This window comes from Ascaphus truei, chromosome 6 (assembly GCF_040206685.1).
Source record: "Ascaphus truei isolate aAscTru1 chromosome 6, aAscTru1.hap1, whole genome shotgun sequence".
Classification (NCBI taxonomy): domain Eukaryota; kingdom Metazoa; phylum Chordata; class Amphibia; order Anura; family Ascaphidae; genus Ascaphus; species Ascaphus truei.
In genome coordinates this window covers 63,394,790-63,404,733 of record NC_134488.1, presented here as the reverse complement: position 1 = coordinate 63,404,733, position 9,944 = coordinate 63,394,790, and positions in this window count along the sequence as shown.

Below are 9,944 nucleotides of genomic sequence, written 5' to 3'. Positions count from 1 at the left end.
ACCTTCTTATTTGAGGGACTCCACGGACCTCCTTAATGCCTTACATGATTTTTCTTGGTCTCATACTTAAAACTTGGGTTACCCTTGATGTCACTTCACTTTACACGATTATTGCTCATAAGCACGGTATTTCAGCAATTCAATATTATTTAGGCACCTCACAAATTTAACCTGCACAGTGCACTTTTATTGTTGAGTCTATTTTATTTCTATTGACACAATTATTTCTTTTTTTGCTAATTATTATTTACAATTATGTGGCACAGCTATGGGCACATCATTTGCACCTTCTTACGCTAATTTATTTATGGATCACTGGGAGAAAACACATATTTATAGTGATTTTAAACACTTATCGTTCTAATATTGTTTTCTATCGTCATTATATAGATGACCTTATTTTGATTTTGCAGGGTGGCACTAGGTTATTGGGAGAGTTCGTGGAGCACCTCAATCAAAATTATTTTAATTTAAAGTTTACATATACATCTAATATACATCATATTGAGTACCTGGACTTAATGCTTTGTGTTGACAATTATAATAAAATACAGTGACATATTTAAAAAAAAAAATAACTCTAGAAATGCTTTTTAGAAAGCTGATAGAAGCCATCCCAGGTCCCTCATCCGAGGGATCCCTAAGGGACAGTTTTTAAGGCTAAAACTTTTGTTCAACTACAGAGCTATTTATCGAGCAATCTAGGAATTTAGATATCAGATTTGTACAACGGGGATACAAATCAACGGACATACAGGACGCTTTCAATAGGGCCTTTTTCACATCAAGGTCTGATTTATTGACACCTTGGACACCAACAGGAAGAAAAAGATCAGTTTCGGGGATAATACACCCCTTTTTATTACTCAGTACAACAAACATAGCAAAGATATTAAAGCAATCGTTGAAAAACACTGGGACGTTCTCCTACTGGATTCTGACATCAGACCCTTTATACAAGGGGGTCCAAAGTTAATTTTTAAAAGGGCAAACATCTATCTCCAAGCTTGATTAGGTCTCCTGTTAAATGTATGAAGGGTTTTTCACCACCCACAGGGTTCTATACATGTGGGCATTGCTGTTTGCAAGTATGCTCAACCAATAAAAACCATAAAGTCTAAAGCGACTAATGACAAATACAGGATAAAAGCATTCATAACATGCAACACTTGTATGTCATTTATAGGTTATACTGCGGATGTGGCAAGACCTATATTGGGAGAACTATTCGTCCATTAAAAATAAGAATTATGGAGCATCTGAGGTCCATTGGGAATAGAGACCTCAGATTCCCAGTTTCGACATTTTTCCAATTGTGAATATGGTGATCTCAAGATGTTTTCTTTTAATGCTATTGAACACATACCATCTCATGTCAGAAAGGGGAATCGTTTGAATGTGTTGAACAAGAGGGAAATGTTCTGGATATTCATGCTCAACACCCTGCATCCTGCAAAGATAAATATTGATTGGGAGTTACATTTCCTTGTTTGACGCATTCATGCTTTCTCCCTTTTTCTTTCTTCCCCCCTCCCCCCTTTTACGTTTATTAATGGTTCACTGATCTCCTTTTATGTATTTTTTTTTATATACACCTGATTTATTGATATAATATAGTATTACCACATCATTGTAATGAGATTCTTTAGAATTGTTTAGAGTACTAATCAAAAGGGGTTGTACAGTGTCTTTAATTCTTATTTATCTATTGTTTTCACTATATATATATATATATATATATATATATATATATATATATATATTACAGGCATACCCCGCATTAACATACGCAATGGGACTGGAGCATGTATGTAAAGCGAAAATGTACTTAAAGTGAAGCACTACCTTTTTCCCACTTATCGATGCATGTACTGTACTGCAATCGTCATATACATGCATAACTGATGTAAATAAGGCATTTGTAACAGGCTCTATAGTCTCCCCGCTTGCGCACAGCTTCTGTACAGGTAGGGAGCCGGTATTGCTGTTCAGGACATGATGATAGGCGCATGCGTGAGCTGCTGTTTGCCTATTGGGCGCTATGTACTTACTCGCGAGTGTACTTAAAGTGAGTGTCCTTAAACCAGGGTATGCCTGTATAGGGTTGCAGACCTGCCTAAGACATGCAGATGAGCATACAGTTGTATTTGCATATATATATATGCAATATATATATATATATATATATATAGAAAAGAAGGCCCTAAAAAAGCACTCTAGTATGTGTTAAAGTACAAATCACATAATATTTATTGATGTATTGTCACAGAACAAAAATTGTTAAAACAAAGCACAGAAATAGTTAAAATACAGCATGGATCCCCTGTTCATTACAAAGCTAGACACATCCTCCAAAAAGATGCCCAAAATACACTCAGATAGTGTTCTGAGGTACCTGACAAGATAAACCTGGTGTGACACCCAACGGACTAAATAATCACGGCTAGGGCTATGTGATCATCAGCAAGAAATCAAATATGACTACTATCCCCTGCAGTATAGGGTTTGTCTATGGCGACAAAAAGTAGCTTGTGAGTAACAGCAGAGATACACAATATACAGCCTGTAAAGCACATGTAAGCCTGTAGCTGAAAGGAGTGATACATCACCTATGGTCAGGTACAATAAAGTCGGTACATGAAGGGGGAGACAAGGAGAGATGCTAGAGCATGGTAACGTGACCCAGAGAGGGGACAAACCAGGGGATCCTGCCTGCTAGACCTGCTCCTACGCGTTTCGGCACACAGCCTTCTACTGGGAGTGGTGTTGTAAGCAGGGTGACATGCAAGTTAAAAAGGAAACCTAATTGGGCTAGCGAGTGTAATCACCTGGCAGAAACAGGCACGAGTAAATTATACAATAGACAAACAGGTGTGTGTTCAGGGTATTGCTCAGTGACTCATTAGTGGTCTCAGTTTCTAAGCCAATGCAAATTCGCTTTATAGGAACACTGTCAGTCCTCCATAAGAGGCAGCAATTACATAGATACCTTCATGGTGTGTCCAATGCATAATTATGGCATCCAGCAAAGAGCCACAGGTGTTACATGGTCTCGTTCTAAGCTTAGTGTAATTGAGGGCAATAACCGGGCCTCACGGATGCCACTGCGCATGTCCGTGACGTCATCACTACGCGCTTAGAAACTCAGGCGCCCTGAGTCAGGTGATAGTCCGTGCGTGCCACAGGATATCAAGGGAGGCTTACTGCGCATGCGCGACTCTACATCCAACATATAGTTGTAACAGGCTGGCTGAACTTGCAATGCCTTGCCTACCGCGCATGCGCGCCTGTATAAGGGAAGCCCAAATGACAAACAGGCGAACCCACACTACTCCGCTCACCACGAACACGCTGCACCCACAGTTAAGGGCACAATGTACATAAAGGCACTGCTACAATCAATATAAGGACAAAGGCAGCCCAAGAATGCAGGAGATCACAACCAGTTACTCCACAACTGTTGCCAAACAGACAAAGGCATGGTCAGATTCACTGTGGAAGTCCTAAACGCTGTAAACGCACATGCTGCCTAGTCATAGCTGGAAACATCTACACACAACCATAAAGGAATGAGCTTGGGTTGATATTGTATCCCACAGTTGTATAATACATGTAAATACTATTAAAGTAAAGTCCAAGACGGTACATAACTTAAAGTGCATTATTATCCGCACACAAAGTCAAGAATAACAGGTGATCCACCTCATGGCTATAAGCTGTCAATATGAGGTAAGGGGATGATATAGTTCTCCTGTTGGTCATTTTTGATGTATCCGAAATTCAGACATAACTTAGAGTACATCATTTCTACTTTCTCCAGTTGCATGAATAAAGTCCAAAATTGGTCGGAAAAGCATAATATGCAACATGATTTTTCGTTTTACTGTAGTAAAGCCAGATGGTGTCTTTCCAGATATTCGTCTCTAAATGGTGATGAGGAATGATGTATATAGCAGTGCTGAGCAGGACAGTAATAAGTCTCTTTGAAAGTGTCCAAACGGAGATGAGATGTGAGTCTTGTGTGGTCAAATACCAGCCGTGTGACATGCAAACCCAGGACTCTGTTAATATAAAAACGGGGGTTGGGAGAGGGGAGAAAGAGAGAAGTGTATGAGATTCTAATCACTAAAGTTGTACTAATGTAACCAGAGGGCATCAATAACATTCACGAGATGATAATAGCAGTGTGATATAATACAGGCTGATGGACCGCCTATATAAACATGGCGAAACCCAGGTAGTCATTGAGGCCCCTGGGAATCATTGAGTCCATCTGTACAATCCACCTCGACTCCCTGCGCAGTAGTGCCCTTTCTAAGTCACCTCCTCTGAGTCCTAAACTTACCCTCTCAATCGCGAATGCCTGTAAGAGGTTGAAGTCTGACGCGTGTGCCTGAAAGAAATGTCGGGCTACCGAAGTGATTTTCTTGAACGCCTGAAGGTCTTTTGAGGCTTTTTTAATGTTTCTTACATGTTCGAGTATTCTAAACCTTACTTCACGGGTTGTCATCCCTATGTAAGGGAGCCCGCAAGGGCAGATGACGCAATAAATGACGCCTCTAGATTTGCACCCCAGACAATCCCTGATTTTAAAGGTGTGGGTCTTGGAGGAATCAGTGAATACATCTGTCTGATACATATACCGACCGGCAGAACAGTTTTTACATTTGTAGAAGCCCTTTTTTCTCTGTGCTGTTGAGAGGAAAGTTGCTTGTGTGGTAGGGACAAAATGACTAGTCACAAGTTTGTTTCTAAGGTTGGGCGATTTGCGACTGCTCATTGTAATTTTATCACCTAAGGCTTTTTTAAGATCCGGGTCTGTCATCAGGATCTGCCAGTGATTTTGAAGTGTTGTACGCAGTTGGGACCATTGTCGGTTATAAGTGCCTATAAAGCGGATTTTAGTCTGAATTAGTTTTGCTTTTGGGGTACAATAAAGTATCTCTGGGGGTAGCTAGAGCTAATGTATAACCCTTATCTACACTACGTTTACTATACCCTCGCTGGCTAAATCTTTCCCTCATCTCGCCTGCCCTTGTAGAAAAGTCTCTCTCTGAGGAGACATTGCGTCTAAGTCGCAGAAATTCGCTTTTTGGGATGCCTCTAATTTGGTGTTCTGGGTGGAAGCTAGATGCATGAAGTATGGAGTTTCTGGCTGTCTTTTTGCGGAAGATGTCAGTGTGCAGTGTGCCATCGGGGCCTATATTAATATATAGGTCCAAAAATTCTACCTGCGTACTGCTACAACTGAAGGTGAGTTTGATGTTCATGTTGTTGTGGTTGAGAACATCGACGAAGTCCCTAAACCCCGCGGCAGAACCCCGCCAGAGGATCAGCACATCATCGATGTATCTCAACCACAACAACACGTGTTGGGTAAATATGACGTTTTCCTCAGAGAACACAACCTCCCGTTCCCACCAGCCCAGGAAGAGGTTAGCATAGGAGGGTGCGCAGGTGGCCCCCATCGCAGTACCTCTTTTCTGCAGATAGTACCTACTCCTGAAGATAAAGTAGTTATGAGTGAGAATAAATCTCAGTAACTTCAGGATAAGGTCCATCAGTCCAGTGGAGACATTCTGCATGGACAGATAGAATCGTGTGGCGCGTAGACCATCCTCATGGTCAATGCATGTATATAGAGACTCCACATCACAAGTCGCCAGAAGTGTATTCTCATCGACTGTGATGTGGGCTAAGCGCGCCAACACGTCCATAGTGTCTCGAATATAAGATGGTAAAGTCTCCACTGAACATTGCAGAAAAGAATCTATAAACCTGCAGATGGGTTCGCATAGCCCCCCTATGCCTGACACTATAGGCCTCCCCGGGGGGTGGGTCGGGTCCTTGTGCACTTTGGGCAGTAAATAAAACGTTGGGACTCTAGGAAATTTGGTGGTTAAGGCCTGACTATTACGTTCTGTAATATAGTTATCTAATACCGCTGACCTCAATATGCGGTCGATCTCAGCTTTAAAGCGGATAGTAGGGTCTGAGGCAATTTCTGAATAACATGTATGATTTTTTAGTTGTTTGTAAGCTTCTTTTTCATACATCACCTCAGGCCAGATGACTATATTGCCGCCTTTGTCGCTGGGTTTGATGACAATATCCCGCATCTCCTTCAGTTCCTTTATCGCCACCGACTCCGTTCTCGTAAGGTTGGCGTCATCCATCTTAGTTGATATTTTCTTGAAATCCTCCATGACCATCTTCAGGTATACTTCCACTGGAGGGCAAATCTGCCATGGAGGGCAGAAGGTCGACTGTGGTTTCAAGTGTGATAAAATGTTCAGTTCTTCTGTCTGTATTATACCTTGGTCATCTAGTAGGGATTCAAGTTCTTGTAGATGTGTATGCTCTTGTGTATTCAGTTGCAACTGCTCCACATAACCCCCGGGCGAGTAAATATTGGCTCAAGCAGCACACGTTTGGTACTAGGTGGCGAGTAGATTTTTTTTGTGTGGCGAGTAGATTTTTTGGTGATTTGTCAACGTGTGTGTGTGTGTGTGTGTGTGTGTGTGTGTGTGTGTGTGTGTGTGTGTGTGTGTGTGTGTGTGTGTGTGTATATATATATATATATATAACATTACCATTCTCACGTCCGGTAAAGGAAGACTGCACTCAGATCAGTATAGGCAAAAAAGTCTGTATTAGGCATCAATACAAAATGAACAGGCCGCCCAATCTGATGTTTCGGTTCCAAAGTGGAACCTTTCTCAAGTAGGTGCCACTCCGGAACCGAAACGTCAGATTGGGCAGCCTGTTCATTTTGTATTAATGCCTAATACAGACTTTTTTGTCTCTACTGATCTGAGTGCAGTCTTCCTTTACCGGACGTGAGAATGGTAATGTTGTTCTATTATTATTATTAGACTGGCACCTGTTGATGTTTTTAGTACATTGAGTGCAAGCTGAAATTTGTTTCTTTATATATATATATAATTTTTTTGTGATGTTTCAATTTCTGCATGTCTAATTTTGTGTCTTTTTTTTAGTTGGTCATGTGCCTGAATGATCATTATTGATGATTTTTTTTTACATCTGTTGATTAATGAATATCTTCATACTGGCACCAATGACCAGTTAGGCAGAGTTCAGGGTACTTACTACACAACGCGCGCACGCACGATCAGAACAGTGACATGGTTATCAATGAACCGTCAGGTTGCAATTGCTTGTGGCGGCAAAGTACAGCGTTGTCGCTGCTACATTTTGCAGTCACAACCGAAATTGATTTTTGGGGGCGGCAGTCACGTCACATGAGCTGGTTCAGCGACACATTGGCCACGCCCCAAAACCCGACTCCTGCAGCCTGAACACAGATCGTTGGGCTGCAGGAGCATGCGGTGGAGACGCACACAGGAGCACGCAGCCACAGCATGCACCCTGAAATCGGCTTAGGCCAAGGCCCCGCTCCCTCAGTCAGCGCGCCTGCACTGCAGACAGGCGGGGCGCTGACAGACACAAATCGCGATATGTGGTCTGTAGGAAGCGGGAGCCGGGGCTGAAGTGGGAGGGGCGTGGTTTAAGCAGAGGGGGCGTGGTTTAAGCAGAGGGAGCCGCTACCCCCCCCCCTCCCTCCACAGGCTCGGGCTCCCGGGCTGCAGGAGGGAGCTGCTGCGGCCTGCCCTACTCACATGCTGACACTCAGGCACACACACACACGCTGCTTTCCCTCCACACTCTCCTCCCCGCAGCCTCCCCTCCTCCCGAAGCCTCCCCTCCTCATTGGCTCACAGCCACACCACGTGACGCGTCGACGCTTGGGATTACAATTCTCTTGAATCCCCTAGCGGCTGACGCGTCACAGCGTGTAGTGAGCTGAGGGGGGACTGGGACCGGCTCGGGAGGATTCCCCTGCTGGTGGGGAACATTCGTGCGGCCGCCCGCGCCGCTGGGCGCAGCGTGTCCCAGGCCTTACACGTGTTAATGTTCTCAGAATGCATTAGTATATTATGCCTCGCATGCGTGGGCAGACTCCGTCATTAATCTGCTTGGAGTTCTCAGGTGCAACCCTCATTTCATTGGACAGCTGCGCTCGTGACCTCATAGATGGACGGAGTTTTCTATTGGAGATCTCCCCTATTTGGTGTTGTTTAGTGAGATCACTTTGACAACGGTCTGATAAGGCTGAAACGCATTGAGGTCTCTCTCACTTTGTCGTGAGCTTGTTATTAGATGCCTCAAAGTACTCCGTTTTACTTATCTTTTGATCCAACCACCGTAATTTTGTTCATGGTTCAACAACCAGTGCATTGCCAACACTTTCCCTCTTGGGAAATCTCTCAGCATCCATGATTATTGTTTGCACATTTGTACTTTATTAAATTGAATATTGTAAGTTTTTTTTAATATATATATATAAATTGTTCAAGTATTGTGTAATTGATTAAGTAGGTGGTGGGGGTCATTTGTACCCCGTAATGTAGCTGTATTTGTTTGCTGGTCCATTAAGTTATTGTTTTTGAGGGCACAACACTCTCCTTGACTTTATTTTCATTTTTTGCTTTTTCCTGAGAAACGGTGCCTGCTTTTTCTTTATTTTCATGTTTATCTCATCAGAAAAATCGGGTGCACACCCCCCAATTTGAAGATTTCACATTCAAAAGGACAACATCCACTCCAAAAGTGAGTTATTTTCATTACCAGCACATACTCCATTCTGATATTCTATGTTGGGACACTGGCATCCAGTGTGACCCCTTACTGCAGTGTTTGCGGGGGTTTTAGCCCACTAGTCAGATTACAATGGAGAAGTGTTTCGTGTTGGACTGTTTTCCATTTATTCATTGATCACTGGGGGGTCATCATCTCAGGAACATCATATGGCATATTGAACATTATAGTTTTTCGCAAGAATATTTTGAGGCTTTTATTAGAGCACCACACATTTTCGTTTTTCTAGGTGGCACAAAGATGACACCAAGCCGTAAATGTGACAAGCTGATGAAGCAGTTTGTGCGAAACATGTAGCGTCACATTGCAGTCCAGCTGCGACCATTCCTTGTTTGGTGCACCTTTTGCCTGCCTAGTAGGCTGTGCCATCTGTAGCCAGGGTGAGTGAACAAATCACAACCAGGAAGTATCCAATTCCAATACTGAGCACCCAGCTATGCCTCAGGGCACTGTTTCACACTGATGAACACTCCCGTAACCTTGCTCCACCTCACAACTAGCGAGTCACCAGATATTAACTTAATTGTAAGTATCTAAGCTCATTTTATTTTTTTTTAAATGTAAAACCTTATATATAGACTTGCCTCTGTGGTTTTTTCCCCCCGTTTTTTTCTATTTCTCCTGGTGAGGCAAAAGTTAAAAAAAAAGTGCTTACAGCACTTCATATATGCAGTGCTGTACAGACTCATTATGCTTGTCACTCAAAGAGCTTACAATCTAATTTAGGCAGGAGTGATTTGACAAGCCACAATGAGTACTTCCATTAAAATATGAACCAGGCTCACTTATGGAGCAAATCCTACATCTAACAACTCTCTTCTGCATATTACATTAATCTATTAATTTGTTTCTGGTCTAAAGCAAACATGGTGTCTAAGAGGCTATTGCTTGTGCTGTAAGTAATGAACAATGTAAAGCAGTGTTTTGCCTACAATCCTTTGCTTATAGCTGCACTTTAATACAAAAGCTTGCATTTAAGCTAAATTTGGCACCTATCTCCAGTATATGTTTTTAATTTTCCACTTCCAAATATTTTTATATTAATAGTCATGCACTTGTGCAAGATTAAGAAATGTCTCCCTCCATTGCACAAGTAAATATTACTTCAGATAGTTAGGACCTTCAAAAGGGGAAGTCATGCCATGGTGTTGCTGCACACTTATAATACTCATTTAGTTCAACTCTTTGGCCAAGCAAATAAGTATTTAACTATACATATACACGGTCATTTGGATGCAGAATTAGGGTGTTTTGTTATTTACAGT